The following is a 15937-nucleotide window of genomic DNA, read 5'->3' on the forward strand; positions in this document are numbered from 1 at the left end:
GTGTGGAACAATCGAGTTTTGGAGAGTCAGCCCATGTGTCTCACGCATGAGACTCACCTTCGCCTTTTGTCATTTTGTTTTATGTTGTTATATTGGTGAAGTCTTTGTATATGTTGTATATAGTTTTCATGGGTTGACTTAGTTTTTGAATGATCCTGTTTGTACGGAACTTATGCTACTACATTTCTGTTGTGAGTTGTTAATGTATATATGTTTGGTTGCTTGGATGTGCCATGTAAGCACAGCTCTATGGACAAAGTTTTTGAACTGCTTCCATTTGGCCCCCATTAACTCTGTTAAAATACATTTGTTTTGGTTTGAGGGTTATGTCCTTAACCCATGGGGGCGGGTTCGGGTCATGACAATGATGCCCCTGGCTTAGCTTGATCTAGGTGAGTTACAACATGTCTCACCGGCTAGGTATACAATTGATTGGTTTGACACATTGTGTTTTCTATGCTCCCATTCCGGGTCAGACGCCAGTTTGAGCGTGATCATCCAGATGAGGGAATCGAATATCCAGCTCCAGTTCGTGCTTCACACTTGGCTTGGTACCTCGCTACTTGGAGGATGAGAGAGCTTTCGGCCTTTTGCCGTTAGCTTCAGTTGTGCCCTTTCTGGTAAATGTGGTGCCCTTTCTGGCAAGTACGTTGATAACGGGGAAAAGACAGAAAACCCGACTCAACTGTGCCCCTAGTTCATCATTTTGGCCATTTTTTGTTTTTGGCTTCTGCTAAAACAATTTTAATCAATATAAGAGTTAGATTAACATGCTTGTTCGATTTTATGATTTGAAATCATGCAAGTCAGGTTGTAAGCACTGAAATTTTTTTTTTTTTGGTCCAAGAAATGGTCCAGTTTTGGGAAAATGGGGTAATTTTTTAGAAAATTAGTCAAAAAAAATCCTCAAAAACTATTTTTGCAAATGGCCATTGCTCGACCAACACGGAATTTACTCTTGAGATGCACAACCTCAGATCTGAACTTTGAATCGTCTTGCAGCTGAATTTTCTAACGAAATAGGACAATCCGATTTTGAATGAAGACGAGCCAAGTTGTACATGGACAAGATAGCTGCGTTGAACAAGGATAGACCAATCAACATGGATGAGCCAAGCAGGATGAAAATGATTGGGGCCGAACTTCGAGATGAAGTTGCCTACGTATCCCAAATATGGGAATCAGGCCTGACGTAGTTTCGGGGTAGGGTGCGCTCGGGTGTTGACACTCTCTTTTTGCGTTCTAACTTTTGCCAAGGCCGCCCTTCCAGGTTTTCAACCTTGCGAGCTCTGTTTTTTTTTTCTTTTCTTTTCATCTTTTCTTTTCTTATTTTCTTTTCTTCTTTTTTTTTCTTTTCTTCATTTTTGTTCTTTTTCTTTTCTCTTCTTTTTCTTTTGCTCTAACTTTTGCCTGGGTCGCCCTTCCAGGTTTTTGGCCCAGCGAGCCTGTCAAGGGTAAAAAAGTGTAGCTTTGTCCATGTTGATTGGTCATAGGATCTCGAAGCCATCTGAATCTAGGAGAATGGTTGTCATTCACTGATGATGTAGGAGCCCATCTAATGGGGCTGAAGTTGCCCCGAGTGTTGTGGATAGGAACTCAATTGTCCTTCAACATAACTTCTTGCTCTCCGTTTCTCGAATTTGGCTTTCTTGCCAGTCTTCATTAGTTTAGAGAATGACCCATCTTTTGAATCTTTGAGCACATCTGACCTTTTTGCCCCTAGTTCAAGGGCTACTTCTGATCTAGCTTCGGAAGCTTTCTTTGATCACATCTGACCTTCTTGATCTGAATTTCTTGCCCCTAGTCCAAGGGCTGCTTCAAATCTGGCCTGGCGGGCCTTCTTTGATGTCATGCGACCTTATTGCCCCTAGTTCATGGACTGCTTCAAATCTGGCCATACAAGCCTCACATTGTGGTTGACCGTTGAACATTCTGAATCCAAGTTCAAGGTTTGAAAGCAAAGGGGTTGAGTCTTGAGGCTGAGAGCGATTCTATGCTGCACAATCTCAAGATTGATTCTACACAGGTCTTCGCAGGACCACGCAAAACATTTTTTTTTTTTTTGAAATCTTTTAAGAAATGGACTAATCACTCGTGAAGATAGTGTAAAACCAATATGGATCAAGCCAGGATCCTTCTCAGTACTCACATTAACAAACATGATCTCATTCATTAAGGGCTTAGCATGCCTCTCTTTCTCTCAGTTGATCAAATTTTTACAAATCCTGAGGAATTACTCCCCTCTTTGTTTTCATCATAGTGTTAGAAAAAATTTTGAAAAACTTAGGTCAATGCAATGATTTCAAGGCACAGAAAAGACACAATTTCGGTCAAATACTGCCATCTCATTTAGAACTTCTGGCACAACTGGCTCCAAGGCAGAAACAGACACAAAAGGGTGAAAATCACTGTTGTTTCATTCAGATCTTCTGGCACAACTGGCTCCAAGGCAGGAACAGACTCAAAAGAAAGAGTGCAAAAGACAAACACAAAACAAGATAGTGATGTCCGAGGTAACACCCCCAAAATCACCCAACTCTAACATAACAGGACTGACTTGATACAACAAGATAGACTCAATACAACACAACAAAACTGACTCAATACCCAAGTCAGAAAGTAAAATAACCAGCATTTGCACATTGCTCAAAACAGTGCGTGCCATTTCTACGTCTGGAGTAAACTGAGCACCATCAGCAGGTGGTTCATCCCCCGATCACATAATCACATTATCCCCCAAGTTCACTGATCCAATGCCGATAGACTTTACAGGACCTGGTGCAATGATGGCCTTGTTATCAATCAGATCTTGTATTTCATGGCGAAGACGAAAGAAACTGTCAGTGCCATGACCAGTTTGTTGATGGAAGGCACAGTACTTGGCCGGTTCATGCTTGGCAGGAAGGGAATTTGGGAGAGGCCGAGGCTCAAGAGGTTTGAGATAGCCCTTTTCAATTGTAGCTCGCCCCAAGATCGAGGAGCCGTTTGGATTGAAATCTCTGGCCCTTGATGTGGTCGATGATGGAGCCAAAATCCCAAAGGCTAAATCTGCCACAGTTCTTTGCAAATCTTCAATCATGCTTCCCAGCTCAGAAGTAGTGGGTTCATGGGTTTGAGATGATTGAGGTTCAGGTGCACCCATCATGCATAAGTCCATGCTGAGTGGAATGAATACCTCCGGCTTGGGTAAATGGGCTGGGGTGATGTATATACTGGGGTCAAACGGGTTGGCCGTTGTTTGGATGAAGTTTACCTGCCTAAGTGGAGGGTTTTGATTGACATTTGGTTTTTCTGGAGGTGCTATTATCTTGTTGTCAATGAGATCTTGAATCTCATGACGTAGTCTGAAGCAAAAGTCAGTATCATGACCGTGCTGCTGATGGAAGGCACAGTATTTAGCCGGGTCATGCTTTGGAGGGAGATGATCAGGTAGAGGTCGTTGTTCTAATAGTTTCAGATGCCATTCCTGAGTAGGACCCCTAGAGCTTTAGACAAAGGCATTTAAAGTGGGGTGAAAACTCTCTTGCCTCGGGGTGGATAGTTCGAAGTTTGGGGGTTTGGATTGGACTTACCAACAAAGGGGGTGGCTGTTTTCGGAGTGGTGGTGACCATTCCAACTTCAGAAGATCTTGCAGCTGTATCACCACTGGTGGTCGCATTCGAACTGTGTGTATAAACCTTCTTGGATGACTCCCTTTCGTAGTCAATCAGACCTTGTTTCATAGCATCTTCTATCTGTACCCCAATCTCATAGAGGTCAGCAAAGGTGGGGAGGGGTAAGACAATCATCCTCTGCATCAACTTCGGTTGCAGATTCCGCACGACCATCTTTATCTGGTCTTTCTCAGCTGGCCTGGTGGTCATCATAGAAGCCTTGGCTCTCCAACGAGTTACGAAGTCAGAGAAGCCTCCTTCGGCTCTTGTCTAGTTGCCTCGAGATCACGAGTTGTGACCTCGATTTGTGTGTTGTATGAATATTAGGCGATGAAAGCCTCGGCCATCTCTTCCCAACTCCTTTTTACTGAATCCTCCAACTTAGCATACTAGATGGTCGTGACACCCGACAGGATCCGACCGAAGAGAGATAGCTTTTGTAATCTGGAGAGGCCCATTGGCCGTAAGATATCCGAGAACAACCATGCAGATCTTAGTTTAGTCGCTCTTAAGCGCGCAAGTCGCTTCCTAGCGTCTAACTCGAATTCTCTATTTGCTTACCTCTTAGGCATCAAATGAGATTTCGCATCCGGCTGTCTATAACAGGCACATCATGGAAAAGTGGGTACTCTCATATCCATGGTCGGTCTCTAACAAGACCTCATCTTGGCTTCAACCAAGGCGACATAGCTAGTGGATAATTTTGGCTGCTCTATTTGCTCCAAATACAATAAGCCACTAGTCTCATCCTTGCTCGCTACCTAGCGCTAAGGGCGATTGCTCGTATGAGTGAGCCAATCTTGCCTGCTAACATCAATTTAATTATTATGTGTATGCTAATTCACAAACCATTGCAAAAAGTAGTAAACATAAATGTGTAATATAAACAAATATAAATACTAATGGCATAAATATCCCAAAAAAAAAAATGAGTTCAACTAAATACACATAAATATATCACCACCTACGTAGTGCTAAAGCCCTAACAAGAGTAAGATAAACATCTCTATCAATGGGCTTAGTCAAAGGGTCCGCAACCATGCGACTCGTAAGGATGTGCTCCAGGATCACTTCTTTCTGCGCCACAATGTGTCTGATAAAGTTGAACCTCACATCAATGTGTTTGGTTCTGCCATGGTATTTAGGATCCTTAGCGTAAGCGAGTGCAGCCATGCTGTCACAATGGATAGTCACAAGGTCTGAAGTGTGTGTGACAACATCCAAATGCTGAAGGAATCTCCTCAACCAAACAGCTTCTTGAACGGCAGATGAACAAGGCACAAACTCAACCTCCATAGTCGATAAGGTGACACAGGATTGCTTCTTACTGCTCCAAGAAATAGCACCATCGCTAAGCATGAAAGCATATCCTGAAGTATACTTACGTTCATCTAAGTCTCCTCCACAGTCAGCATCACAATAGCCAACCAGATGTAGATCTGAACTTTGGTAGCAAAGTGTGTAATTTGCAGTCCCTCTAAGATATCGTGATATCCTCTTAACTGCTTTCCAATGAGCTGGTCTTGGGTTAGATTGGTAACAACTCACCAATCCGACTGCATAACAAATGTCAGGGCGTGTACACATCATAGCATACATCAAGCTTCCAACAGCATTTGCATAGGGAACACGAGCCATCTTTTCATTCTCTTCTAGAGTCTTAGGACCCATATCAAGGCTTAGGCTCTCACCTTTCGCAACAGGAGTGTCAATGGGTTTGCAGCTCTACATCTGGAATCGCTCTAGGATAGTCTTAATGTAAGTCTCTTGAGACAAACCAAGAAGTCTCCTAGAGCGATCCCTAAGGATCTTAACACCGAGCACATAGCTCGCCTCACCCATGTCTTTCATCTCAAATGTAGAGAACAACCACCTTTTAGTAGCGACAATCATCTCCTTGTCATTTCCAGCCAATAATATGTCATCTACATATAATGACAATATCAAGAAAATGTCCTTGGACCGCTTAACGTACACACAGTGATCTTCATCGATCATCGTAAACCCATTAGAAACAATGGCTCGATGAAATCTCAGATTTCACTGTCTGGATGATTGCTTTAAGCCATAAATAAATCATTGAAGCTTGCAAACTTTGCGCTCCTGACCTACTACTACAAAGCCTTCTGGTTGATCCATATAGATCTCTTCATCCAATTCTCCATTGAGAAATGTAGCCTTAACGTCCATCTGATATAGCTCTAAGTCCAACTGAGCTACTATGGCTAGAATTAGGCGAATAGAGGCAAACCTTACAACTGGTGAAAAAGTTTCCTCATAGTCGACACCCTCTCGTTGGGTGTAACCTTTCACCACTAGGCAAGCCTTATACCTTTCTATGGAACCATCCACTTTGCACTTGATTTTGAGAACCCATTTGTTCCCAATAGTCTTGCGTCTTGGCGGCAAATTAACCAAGTCCTAGACATGATTTTTCTTCATAGACTCAATTTCTTCATCCATTGTAGTACTCCATTATTTACTAGCAGGGGATGAGAGAGCCTCTTTGAGATTCTTAGGCTCCATCTCATCACTCGGAGCAATCATGAATGTTTCCCCTTCAATCTCAAAACGACGACGGGGTATAGCACCATATTTGCCTCTACGTCATTGAGAATCCTAAGAATCCCCATCCATTGGATCTAATCCATGGGGAGGTAGATCGCTCCCACTATCGCTAGGAGCTTGAGGGATTATCTCCTCATTCTCTACTAGGCTACTAGGTGCGCCTTCAAGTAGTCCTCCATCTCATAGAGTTCTACTTCTCTAGTTACCTCACCTCTGCTAGGGAAATCCTCCTCTAGGAAATCCACATCTCGTGACTCAATTTCAGTCACACTTTCATCCGAATGCTCCCCAATAAACACATAGCCCTTAGAATACTTACTATAGCGAATGAAGATACACTTCTTTCCTCTAGGGCTTGTAGACACCCCATTTTTGACCGCCCTTAAGACTTGGGCGCTACTGATGGTTTATTTTGGTGATGAAAAGTGTGCAGTGCAAAGGTTCGATTTCTTCGGCAAGAAAAGAGTCAAATCTCAACCTTACACCTCATTTTGGACCAAAGCTATTTTGAATCATTTTTAGACCTTAAAACCCTCTCTTTCAAAATATTTTTGAAATAAAGTTCCTACGATGTTTCGAGGCTCGCATTTCGTTAAATGTTGCACTTTTCGGTAAACTGAGCAAGGACAAAGTGGAAATGAATGAAAGAGAGATGAAATTTTTGAAAAATCTTTCAAAACACCTTGTTTAGGGGTTTTGAGTTGAAGAAAAGAGGAGAAGAGGGAAGAAACCAAGTTGGGGAAGAATATGGGCATGAACCGTTAAGAGAGAGTCGAGCATCCCTCGCTAAATCAGGCCTATCCTTTTGAATACTTGGATTTCAGCTATTAGGCCACCACCGTTGGAAAGAAGACTTCGGGGGCGTCATTTTGCACTTAAGAATCTCCTAAAGCCAAGTCCGGATGGGGGAGATATGGTTGGTTGAAGTAAGGCATCAATCCGGTTGGACTGAAACTGAGCAGTCTTCACTAAAAGAGGGATATCTCTTAGCACACTTCGAATTTTGAGCAAGGCTGCCACCGTTGGAAAGCTTACTTCCGGGGCTTCATTTTTCACACAATAATGACCTGAAAAGACATCCAGATGAAGGAGTTAGGCTTGCTTCAAGTCGGGGACCAGGACTGATTTTTGTTGTAGACCACTAAGGGAGTGTGCCGACCACTTTTTGAGCATGCCAACCATATGCCGACCAGAAATGATCCTTGCAGACCAGAAAAAGTAGCTGACCGACCAGTTGGGGTGGTTGGTCGACTAGAAATTCCCAGAAAGCCCAGAATTCCCAGATATTTCCTCTCCAGCTGTTGTGCACTGCATCAGATATTTCCAAATCAGATATTTCGACCAAATGCTCATACATTGCTATATATTGAGCCATATCTCATAGATTGAAGGGTTAGCAAGTTTTGGGGAGTCTCTCTCTCTCTAAAAAGTCTCTCTCTCTCTCTCTCTATAATTTTGTGAGCAAAATTCCAGCCTCCTCCCTCTAGAAGCCTCCTTCTCCTTTTGTTTTTGAGCCTTAAGCTTAGAATTCTCTACACTTTTGCAAAGAGACCCTTAACCAAACTTAACCACCATTGGGCTGAGGTTCTTTGAGGATCATTTGGAGCTCCTAAGGTGGTTTTAGCTCAGAATTTTGGCTATTTTGCAGCTGTGCTTCAATGGTAAATATCTCCCTCTTTTAAGCTCATTTTTGTACACTATCTTGGCCAACTTTGCATGCTTGTTTTGCCACCCTTTCAAACTGTTTTTGGCTTGGTTTTGAACTAAAAAAAATCTGTTTTTCAGTCCTCAAAATGGTGGTTTAAGCCTTGTTTGGCTAGGGGGTGTTTCCTCCCTTTTGCTCCTTGGCTTGTAAAGCCTTTTGAGCCATCTTTCACCACCTTTCAAACCAACTTTTTTTGGCCTTTAAACCACTGAATTCCAGAGGAATTTCAGTGGTGAAAAGGTGGTTTTGAGGTCCCAAATGGGTGGGGGTTGTCCCCCCTCCTCTTCTCTTGTTTGCTTGTGTTAATGGCTCATCAAAGTAGCATGTTTGTTAAGCTTGTTTTGGCTCCATCTCAGCCTATTTTTGGCCTTATTTTAGTATGGCATACCTCTGTTTTGGCTTAGTTTAGGCCACCCTTGCATGCTTTATACACTTGTAGTGTAATCCTTGCAAACTAGCCTTGTATGCTTGCTATTTTAACCTATAATTATAGCATGTTTTGGCTCTACTCCAGCACATTTTTGGCCATTATTTAACATGCTTTAACTATTTTTTTGGCTTGTTTGATCATTGGTTGCATGCTTCATGCACTTGTAGTGTAAGTCTTCTTTGCTAGCCTTGCATGCCTAATGAGTTAGCTTGTTATTCTAGCATGTGTTAGCTTAGTCTCAACCCATTTTTGGTGTTATTTTGACATGCCATAACTCTATTTTTGGTTGGTGGAGTCACCTCTTGCTTGGTTTGTGCACTTGTAGTGCAATCTTACCCATTAGCCTAGTGTACTTGGTGTTTTGGCCCTTCATGCTAGCTTACCTTGGCTATACTCCATCCATGTTTTAGCATTATTTTGACATGATTTAGGACTTTTTTGAGTTGCCTTGGCCATATGACTCATGTTTTGTATAGCTATAGTGCAAATGCCTTGACTAGTCTTGAGTTTTGAGGCCCCTACCATGCTATACTTGTGATGTTTGCATGCCTTGGCATCATTTGGTATGGAATTTCAGAGCTTATATCTTTGCCATACTCCCATGTTTATCACTCTTTAATCATGTTTGAGAGTTGTACTCTTATTCCTAGTTGATGAGCCACCACATGAGCATGTGTTCTTGGCCCTTTTGTGCTTAAATCTTGGTGTGAATTGGCCACTGTTTTGGCATGATTTAGGTCTGTCCATATTCGGTTTAAGTCCATTGAGCATTGTATTGCATGCCTCTTGTATGATGCTCTTTACTTGCTTTGATGCTTTAGCTTTCAAACATGCCATGCATGCATTGTTTGCATGATAGAATCTTGCGCATGCCATTCTAGCATTGGTAGAATAGCATGTTGTTTGCATGCTGTTGCATTGCATGTTGTTTGCATGTTGTTACATTGCATGTTGTCTACATGTTCATGTATTGCATTGTAGTTGCATGCCATTAGCATTGATAGGTTGCTCATGTTGCATTGCATTGCGTTTGGATCGGGCATTGATCCAAACATGAGAAACGAGGGACGTTTCATACTTGAATTGATGAAATGTGCCTCATTTCTCGGTCGCCAACCCTCTTGATCATGCATGATGGAGGTTAAGGCCCTTATGTGTTATTTGTGCATTCATTGACATTGAATTGTGCAAACTTGGCTTCTCGGCCATCGTGCATTGCGATGCATGGTTGGTGGCCCGAGAGTCAAGAACTACACTCCTTTGAGCTTAAGAAATGATAGGGAGGTTGGTTGTGCACACATACCTTGCAAATACACTACTGTGCCCCTTCTTGTTCTCTGTTGCAGCAAAATGGAGCTTGGCAGAATTTTCTGGTCGGCAGACCAGAAAAAGTAGCTGGCCGACCACTTTTTCTGGTCTGCAGCATACTTAGGTGGTCTACAAGTGGTCTACAACACCACTAAGTGGTCGACAGCCTTCCCAGAGGTCTCCATGATGGAGTAGAAGCTATCTGGAGGTTTGTGCAGTGTTCTGAAATCAAATGCAAACAGAGGCAAGTTGGGGCATAGCGATGGATTTTCGAGCGAGGCGATCGAGCATGCATGCACTTATCGCCCCGAGGCTCCTTTTAAATGCTTTGCTTAGCTAGTTAGCTATTTGGTTCTGTACTTAAGTAGTTAATGCACTTAGCTATCAATTTGTGTTGTAATAACTAATTAGTTAACTTGTTAGTTAATTAGCTTCGTTTTGTAATAGTTAGTTTAATTAGCTTAGATTAGCTAGTTAGTTTATTATTCGAACCCTCCGTCGAGAGGGCAAATTTTGTAATAAGTGTGCGTATGTGTGATGCATGTCTTCCAACCCCCATTTCTTTCTCCCTTTTACTTAACCGCTTTCGATGGTTAGTTTTAGGGCATATTTCAAATAGCATACTTATGCTTTGCATGTTTGCATCCATTCATCTGTCTTGCATGCACCGGGCTCGGCGCATCATGCAAACTACATTGTATTTCAATACCAATTTGAATACATGTTATCAAGTTGCATACACATGACATCTTAGAATAGCCGAGCCTATCTTAGTTGCATTTTGCATGTGTTGCATTAGGCATTCTTGACATAGCTAGGGTCATGCATTGATTTCTAACATAGCTTTTGTTTTGCCTCGGAGTACTAGGTAAGCTTTATGCTTTAGCATCTTGCATGTGTGTAAGTGTTTCCATGATAGCATGTTTGCCATGAGGCTATTTGCTTAACTGCTATAACTGCGTGAATGCCTGTGGGTGAAGGTTTGATTGCCGGAATTGGAACAACTCGACGATTGTGAGTTTTAAGCCCACTTGAAGTGGCAAAATCATGTGTTAAAGCCCACTTGAAGGTGGCAAATCCGCACTTTAGCCTACTTGCGAGTAGTACTTTCAAACCATTTTCAAAAACAAACATGAGTTATTTTGTTTCAATCCGCATGATTGAGTCTATACTTGTATGATGTGCGCATCACATAGTAAGCTAGCTAATAAACTAGAATAAGAACACATGTGTTTACAAAAACAACATATCATGTTAGTAGAGGTTAATCCTTTGATCGGGCGAGCGGGGGTGCTCATTTCAAGACCTTCCCCTCTCGTACCCAAGTTCCCGAGCCGAGACAACTTTGGTGATGACGGACACGTGGCCTTAGGCACGAGTCAGGGCTTCCTAAATTTCCTAAAAACAAAACATTTAGGTGGCGACTCTGAAATTGACAAAGCAGTTTGTGTTTGGCACTTTTTGATTAAAATCGATTTTTCAAAACGATTTGCCGAATTTGGACTCTTTGGTGATTTATCAGTCTTACATTGCACTTTGTGAGATTAGATTCAGAACCATGAGAGGAGTCCGAACTGTAGTAGCTAGAACTACAATTTGTGCCCTCGCGCACGGAGCGGAGTTCGGGCGGTCTACAGGGCCCAACTTCCCAAACTTATGAGAAACGTTGTGTATGTAAGCTGCCAAACCCCAAGGCCGCAAATTACCTAAATCAGGCTTTTTGCCAATCCACATCTCATATAGGGTGGAAGGAACTGATTTGAAGGGCACATGGTTAAGGACGTAGACAGCAGTCAACAAAACATCTCCCTATAATAAGAAATGGGAAGATTAGCTTGCGCCATCATTGATCTAACCATGTCAAGCAATGTGCGATTCCTTCTCTCCGCTACACCATTTTGCTGCGGAGTCTTAGGAATCGTCAATTGCCTGATAACTCATTTTTCCTCACAGAGCACTTTAAATTGCTCAGATAGATACTTGCGTCCCCGGTCAGTCCTTAGAGCCTTAATGTTCTTGTCTAATTGATTCTCAACCTCATTAACATACCGTCTAAAGCAATCCAAGGCTTCTGACTTGTGAGAAATCAAATAGACATGACCAAAACGCGTGCAATCATCTATAAATGTGATGAAATAAGGGGCTCCATGTCTTGCCCTCACATTCATTGGTCTACTTATATCAGAATGAATAAGTTGTAATGGAATAGATGCCCTTATGGCTTTCCCAAATGGTTTCCTTGTTGCCTTACCAGCAAGACAATGCTCACAAGTAGGCAAAGTGACTCTAGCGAGTGGGCCTAAAAGACCTTCTCTAGCCAATCTAGTCATCCTGTCTTACCCTATGTGGCCTAATCTAGCATGTCATCTCATAGAATCATTATCACAAAAAGATGCAATATTAGAAACAGAACCAATGGCATTTTTATTGTAACTAGAATCATCCACATCCAAAACTAAAAAACCATATGAAAGATAACCAAAACCATAAAAAATTGTTCCCAAATAAATGCTAACAACATATTCTCAAAACAAAAGCTAAAACCAAGGCTCATCATGCTAATAACTAAAACTAAGTTTCACCAAATATCCGAAGCATAAAGAACATCATGAAGATACAAGGTGCGCCCTCGTTGCATTTCCAGCTTGTATATGCCAATGCCAAGCACCTCCACACTAGACTCGTTCCCCATGTAAACTTTTCTGCTCCCAGTAGGTACTCGGCGATACTCAACGAACCCTACTCTATCCCTTGTGATGTGGTCTGTTGCTCCGAAGTCTACAACCCAAAAATGAGGAGAATTAGCAATTAATGCTTGACTAGAAACAAAGCATTGAATGCGAGAAATTAAGTAAGGGAGTACCTTCTTCTGCTCAGGACAATCCCGAGCAAAGTGTCCTTCTTTGTTATAGTTAAAGCATGTCAATTTAGCCTTTACCTTCTTGCCACCTCTTTTGCCCCTACGCTTGAAATTTCTAGTGCCATTGGGCTTTAGCCCAGCTGCTGCTTGCTTCTTAGGGGCACCTTTTGCTTTTCCACGTTTGAACTGAGAAGTTCTACGTGAGCTCGACTCAACCACCATAGCAGAACCATCAGACTTAGCCGCCTCAAGGCGCTCAGCCTCTAGCTCCAAATGACGCGATATGTCTTCGAATGTTTTCACACTCTCATTATGCATCATGTTCTGCTTCATCTGCTCCCAAGAATTTGGCAAAGAGTGAATCACAGCTTGTACTTGCTGCTCTTATGTCAAATTGTGCCCAGTAGCCGCAAGCTCACGTATCATGGCTGACATGACCCTCAAATGCTGCTTCATCGAGTGATGCGCCCTTTTCTGATAGGAGTCAAACTTCATAGTTAGCCCACGTAGCTTTGCCAAAGAGGTAATACCAAACGTTTGCTTGAGAGCTTCCCACATCTCAAATGCAGTCGGGCAATGCTCAAACTCACTAATCAAGTCATTGTGCATGCTGCTCAACATAGTAAAGCGCGCACACCAATCTTTGTTACGCCAAGTCCGAAAGACTTCAAGATCACGACGATGTTGAGCTATATTGCCCTGCTCTGGCTCAACCATCACTTGTTCAAGTGTGGTCAACACTTCTTGCTCATTGAGGAGGTATTGGATCTTACGGCGCCATATGTCATAATTGCCGCCATCCAATTTCTCTCCCTTAGTTAAGTCTGCCACCACTGTCTTAGCAGCCATTTCTACATACAGAGTAAACAAATGCGTAGGGGATATTAATGATAACAACACAAAAAAATTATCTTTTGCAGCAAAAGAATCTAAATTAAATAATGATAATTTTACACATGTCTCAAGATCGAAAATTTGCTATGCTCTTAATCACATCTTGCGCCTCTAGTGATAATTATCAAAATTTAATTTAATTATATGCGCAAAAAAAAAAATAATAATCAATCTCCCACTACTTATGGCATATACTAAGCATGATAATTTCCATACAATAGCATCTTAATAAATAACTCATGCTATATTCATTTCATAATGGAATTCAAATAAATAAATAAAAACTAAGCATACTTCTCTAATCACAACATATTACAAACCCTAAAAAAAAATAATATGCCGTGTTTAATATTCAGATTATGCCATAATAAAATGTACATCATTCTGAAATTTTCTAAAATTTTAAATAACAAATAAACACACATAAAATTAGAAATATATATTCCAGAATCTGGTAAACTGAAACAATTATACCAATAAATGGCAAAACTTTGCAGTAGTCTACAATAAAAATTTCAACCCCAGAAAATTAATCATGCAATACTAGAAGCATTTTAAAGCAGAAATAATGAATTATTATCACAGAAACAATATTTTTCTTTTCATAATATTTTTAAAATTTTACACATGATAGAAAATTTAATTCTGAGTCTAACAATACCAACCACACATAAAACAAATCTATAACGAATTATTTATGACCATTTAACGCGATACAGAATTAAAAACAAAACAAATAGTGCCTTAACATCAGCAGCCAAACCAGCCAAGCCGGCAGAGGAAAACGGCGCGGCTCAACACACAGCGCGCGTGCGTGGCGCGGACGACGCGTGCGTGGACAGCGCCGCTGACGTGCGCGTGATGGTGCGTGGAGGCACGTGGGAAGTGCGTCTGGCACGTAGCAGCGCATGGCAACACGTGGAAGCAGCTCACAGCGTCAGATGGCCCGTACGGCCCACGCGCCGCCTTCCAGGGTGTTTTCTGGTCCAATTTCGGTACTGCCGGACTCCATTTTCTAAAATAAAAACATTTATGGTCCTAAAAATGACATTTAATAAACATAAAAATGAGGTATTTTACACTCTCAATCTAATGAGAGTGGAAGTGCAAAAACACTGTACTTCATCTTCCTCCTTCATTGATTTTCATGCATATAATGTGCATATATTAATAAAAATATACACATGATTTAAAAAAAACGAAAATACCCATATACGCTTTGATACCAATGTAAATCAAAGTATAACGCAGTGGATGAAAAATTTCAGAATCATACCTTTTAGCAAAGTCTGAAGCGAAGAATCTCGTGAGTAAATCACGTGCTTCCAGAATGTGAACAACCAACCCAGTAGTGGAGTGATACTACAAAATGAGTATCACCAATACAAGTCACAGTGTAAAATGGCTTGATTGTTGTTTAATGGGAGAGAGTCAGTATGGAAAAAACAAAAACATATGTTGTTTTCTAATACCCATATCCCATATATCATATCAGATATATAGGATAAATATATCATCTATCCATATCAGTTGATATGATAGATATAGATATCCTAAGTGGTTATACAAATAAGTTTTAAATTCAAATTCAAACTTATATAGATAAGGTTTAAAAGATCATCTCATACATACGCCCAATTTCTAATAATATCTTCTTTGTATTAGTTGACTTAAGCCATATTGGTGACCGGCCTTAGTAAAGCAGTTTTGGACGAGATTTTTCGATCCTTACGTGTAATAATAAGTTAGACCAGAAGCTCAACTTAGATTAGGAAAACTATAACAAAGTCCATTCATCACCTAAACAGCCCCTTTCTTAGAGGTAGTTCATAGGTCGAACAGTAATTGGTCTTTGTTTGGGTTGACAAAATTTTTTAGTTTTCTGTTGAATCAAAGGTAATGTGGCTCCGTTCAGTGGTTATTATCTTTTCAAAGGAACAGGCAAGATCAAACAGTGAATCCCCAACAATATTTTTGCTTTCAAACCAAGTATTTGGATTCAAATTTGTGTCACATGAGCAAAGTTTTTTTTTTTTTTTTTTTTTTTGAGTTGACAGCAGGGATGGAACCAGGCCACCTTCCGAATTTTCAAAAATTCCCTTATTTTTTGTTTTAAGAATATTTTCAATTATCTAAAGTTTGCTCTTTTAAAATTTTTGAAAAATAAAATGACTAATACTTGTCCTCCGAGACCTAAATATTTTATGTTCACAATTACATCACTTAATGGTACAATTGCACATGAATTGAGTTAAGTTGAGTTGATCCATATTGTTCAAGTTTGGTATAAATATTTAAGACATTTCAAAATATGTTTAAATTTGGTTTTTTATTTTTTGAGTCAATCTCAAACGAGCTTTGATAGAATGAATTTCAAACGAGTTTTAATCGAGTCAACAATATACAAAGTTTAAGTAATTTGAGTTTTTTTTTTTTTTTTAGTGCATATAAATTCACTAAATCAAATAATAATTTGTTCAAATTTGACTAGAGTACGTCACAAATTTTAAAATATATT

This window comes from Camellia sinensis, chromosome 1 (genome assembly GCF_055761805.1).
Source record: "Camellia sinensis isolate YWXY chromosome 1, ASM5576180v1, whole genome shotgun sequence".
Classification (NCBI taxonomy): Eukaryota; Viridiplantae; Streptophyta; class Magnoliopsida; order Ericales; family Theaceae; genus Camellia; species Camellia sinensis.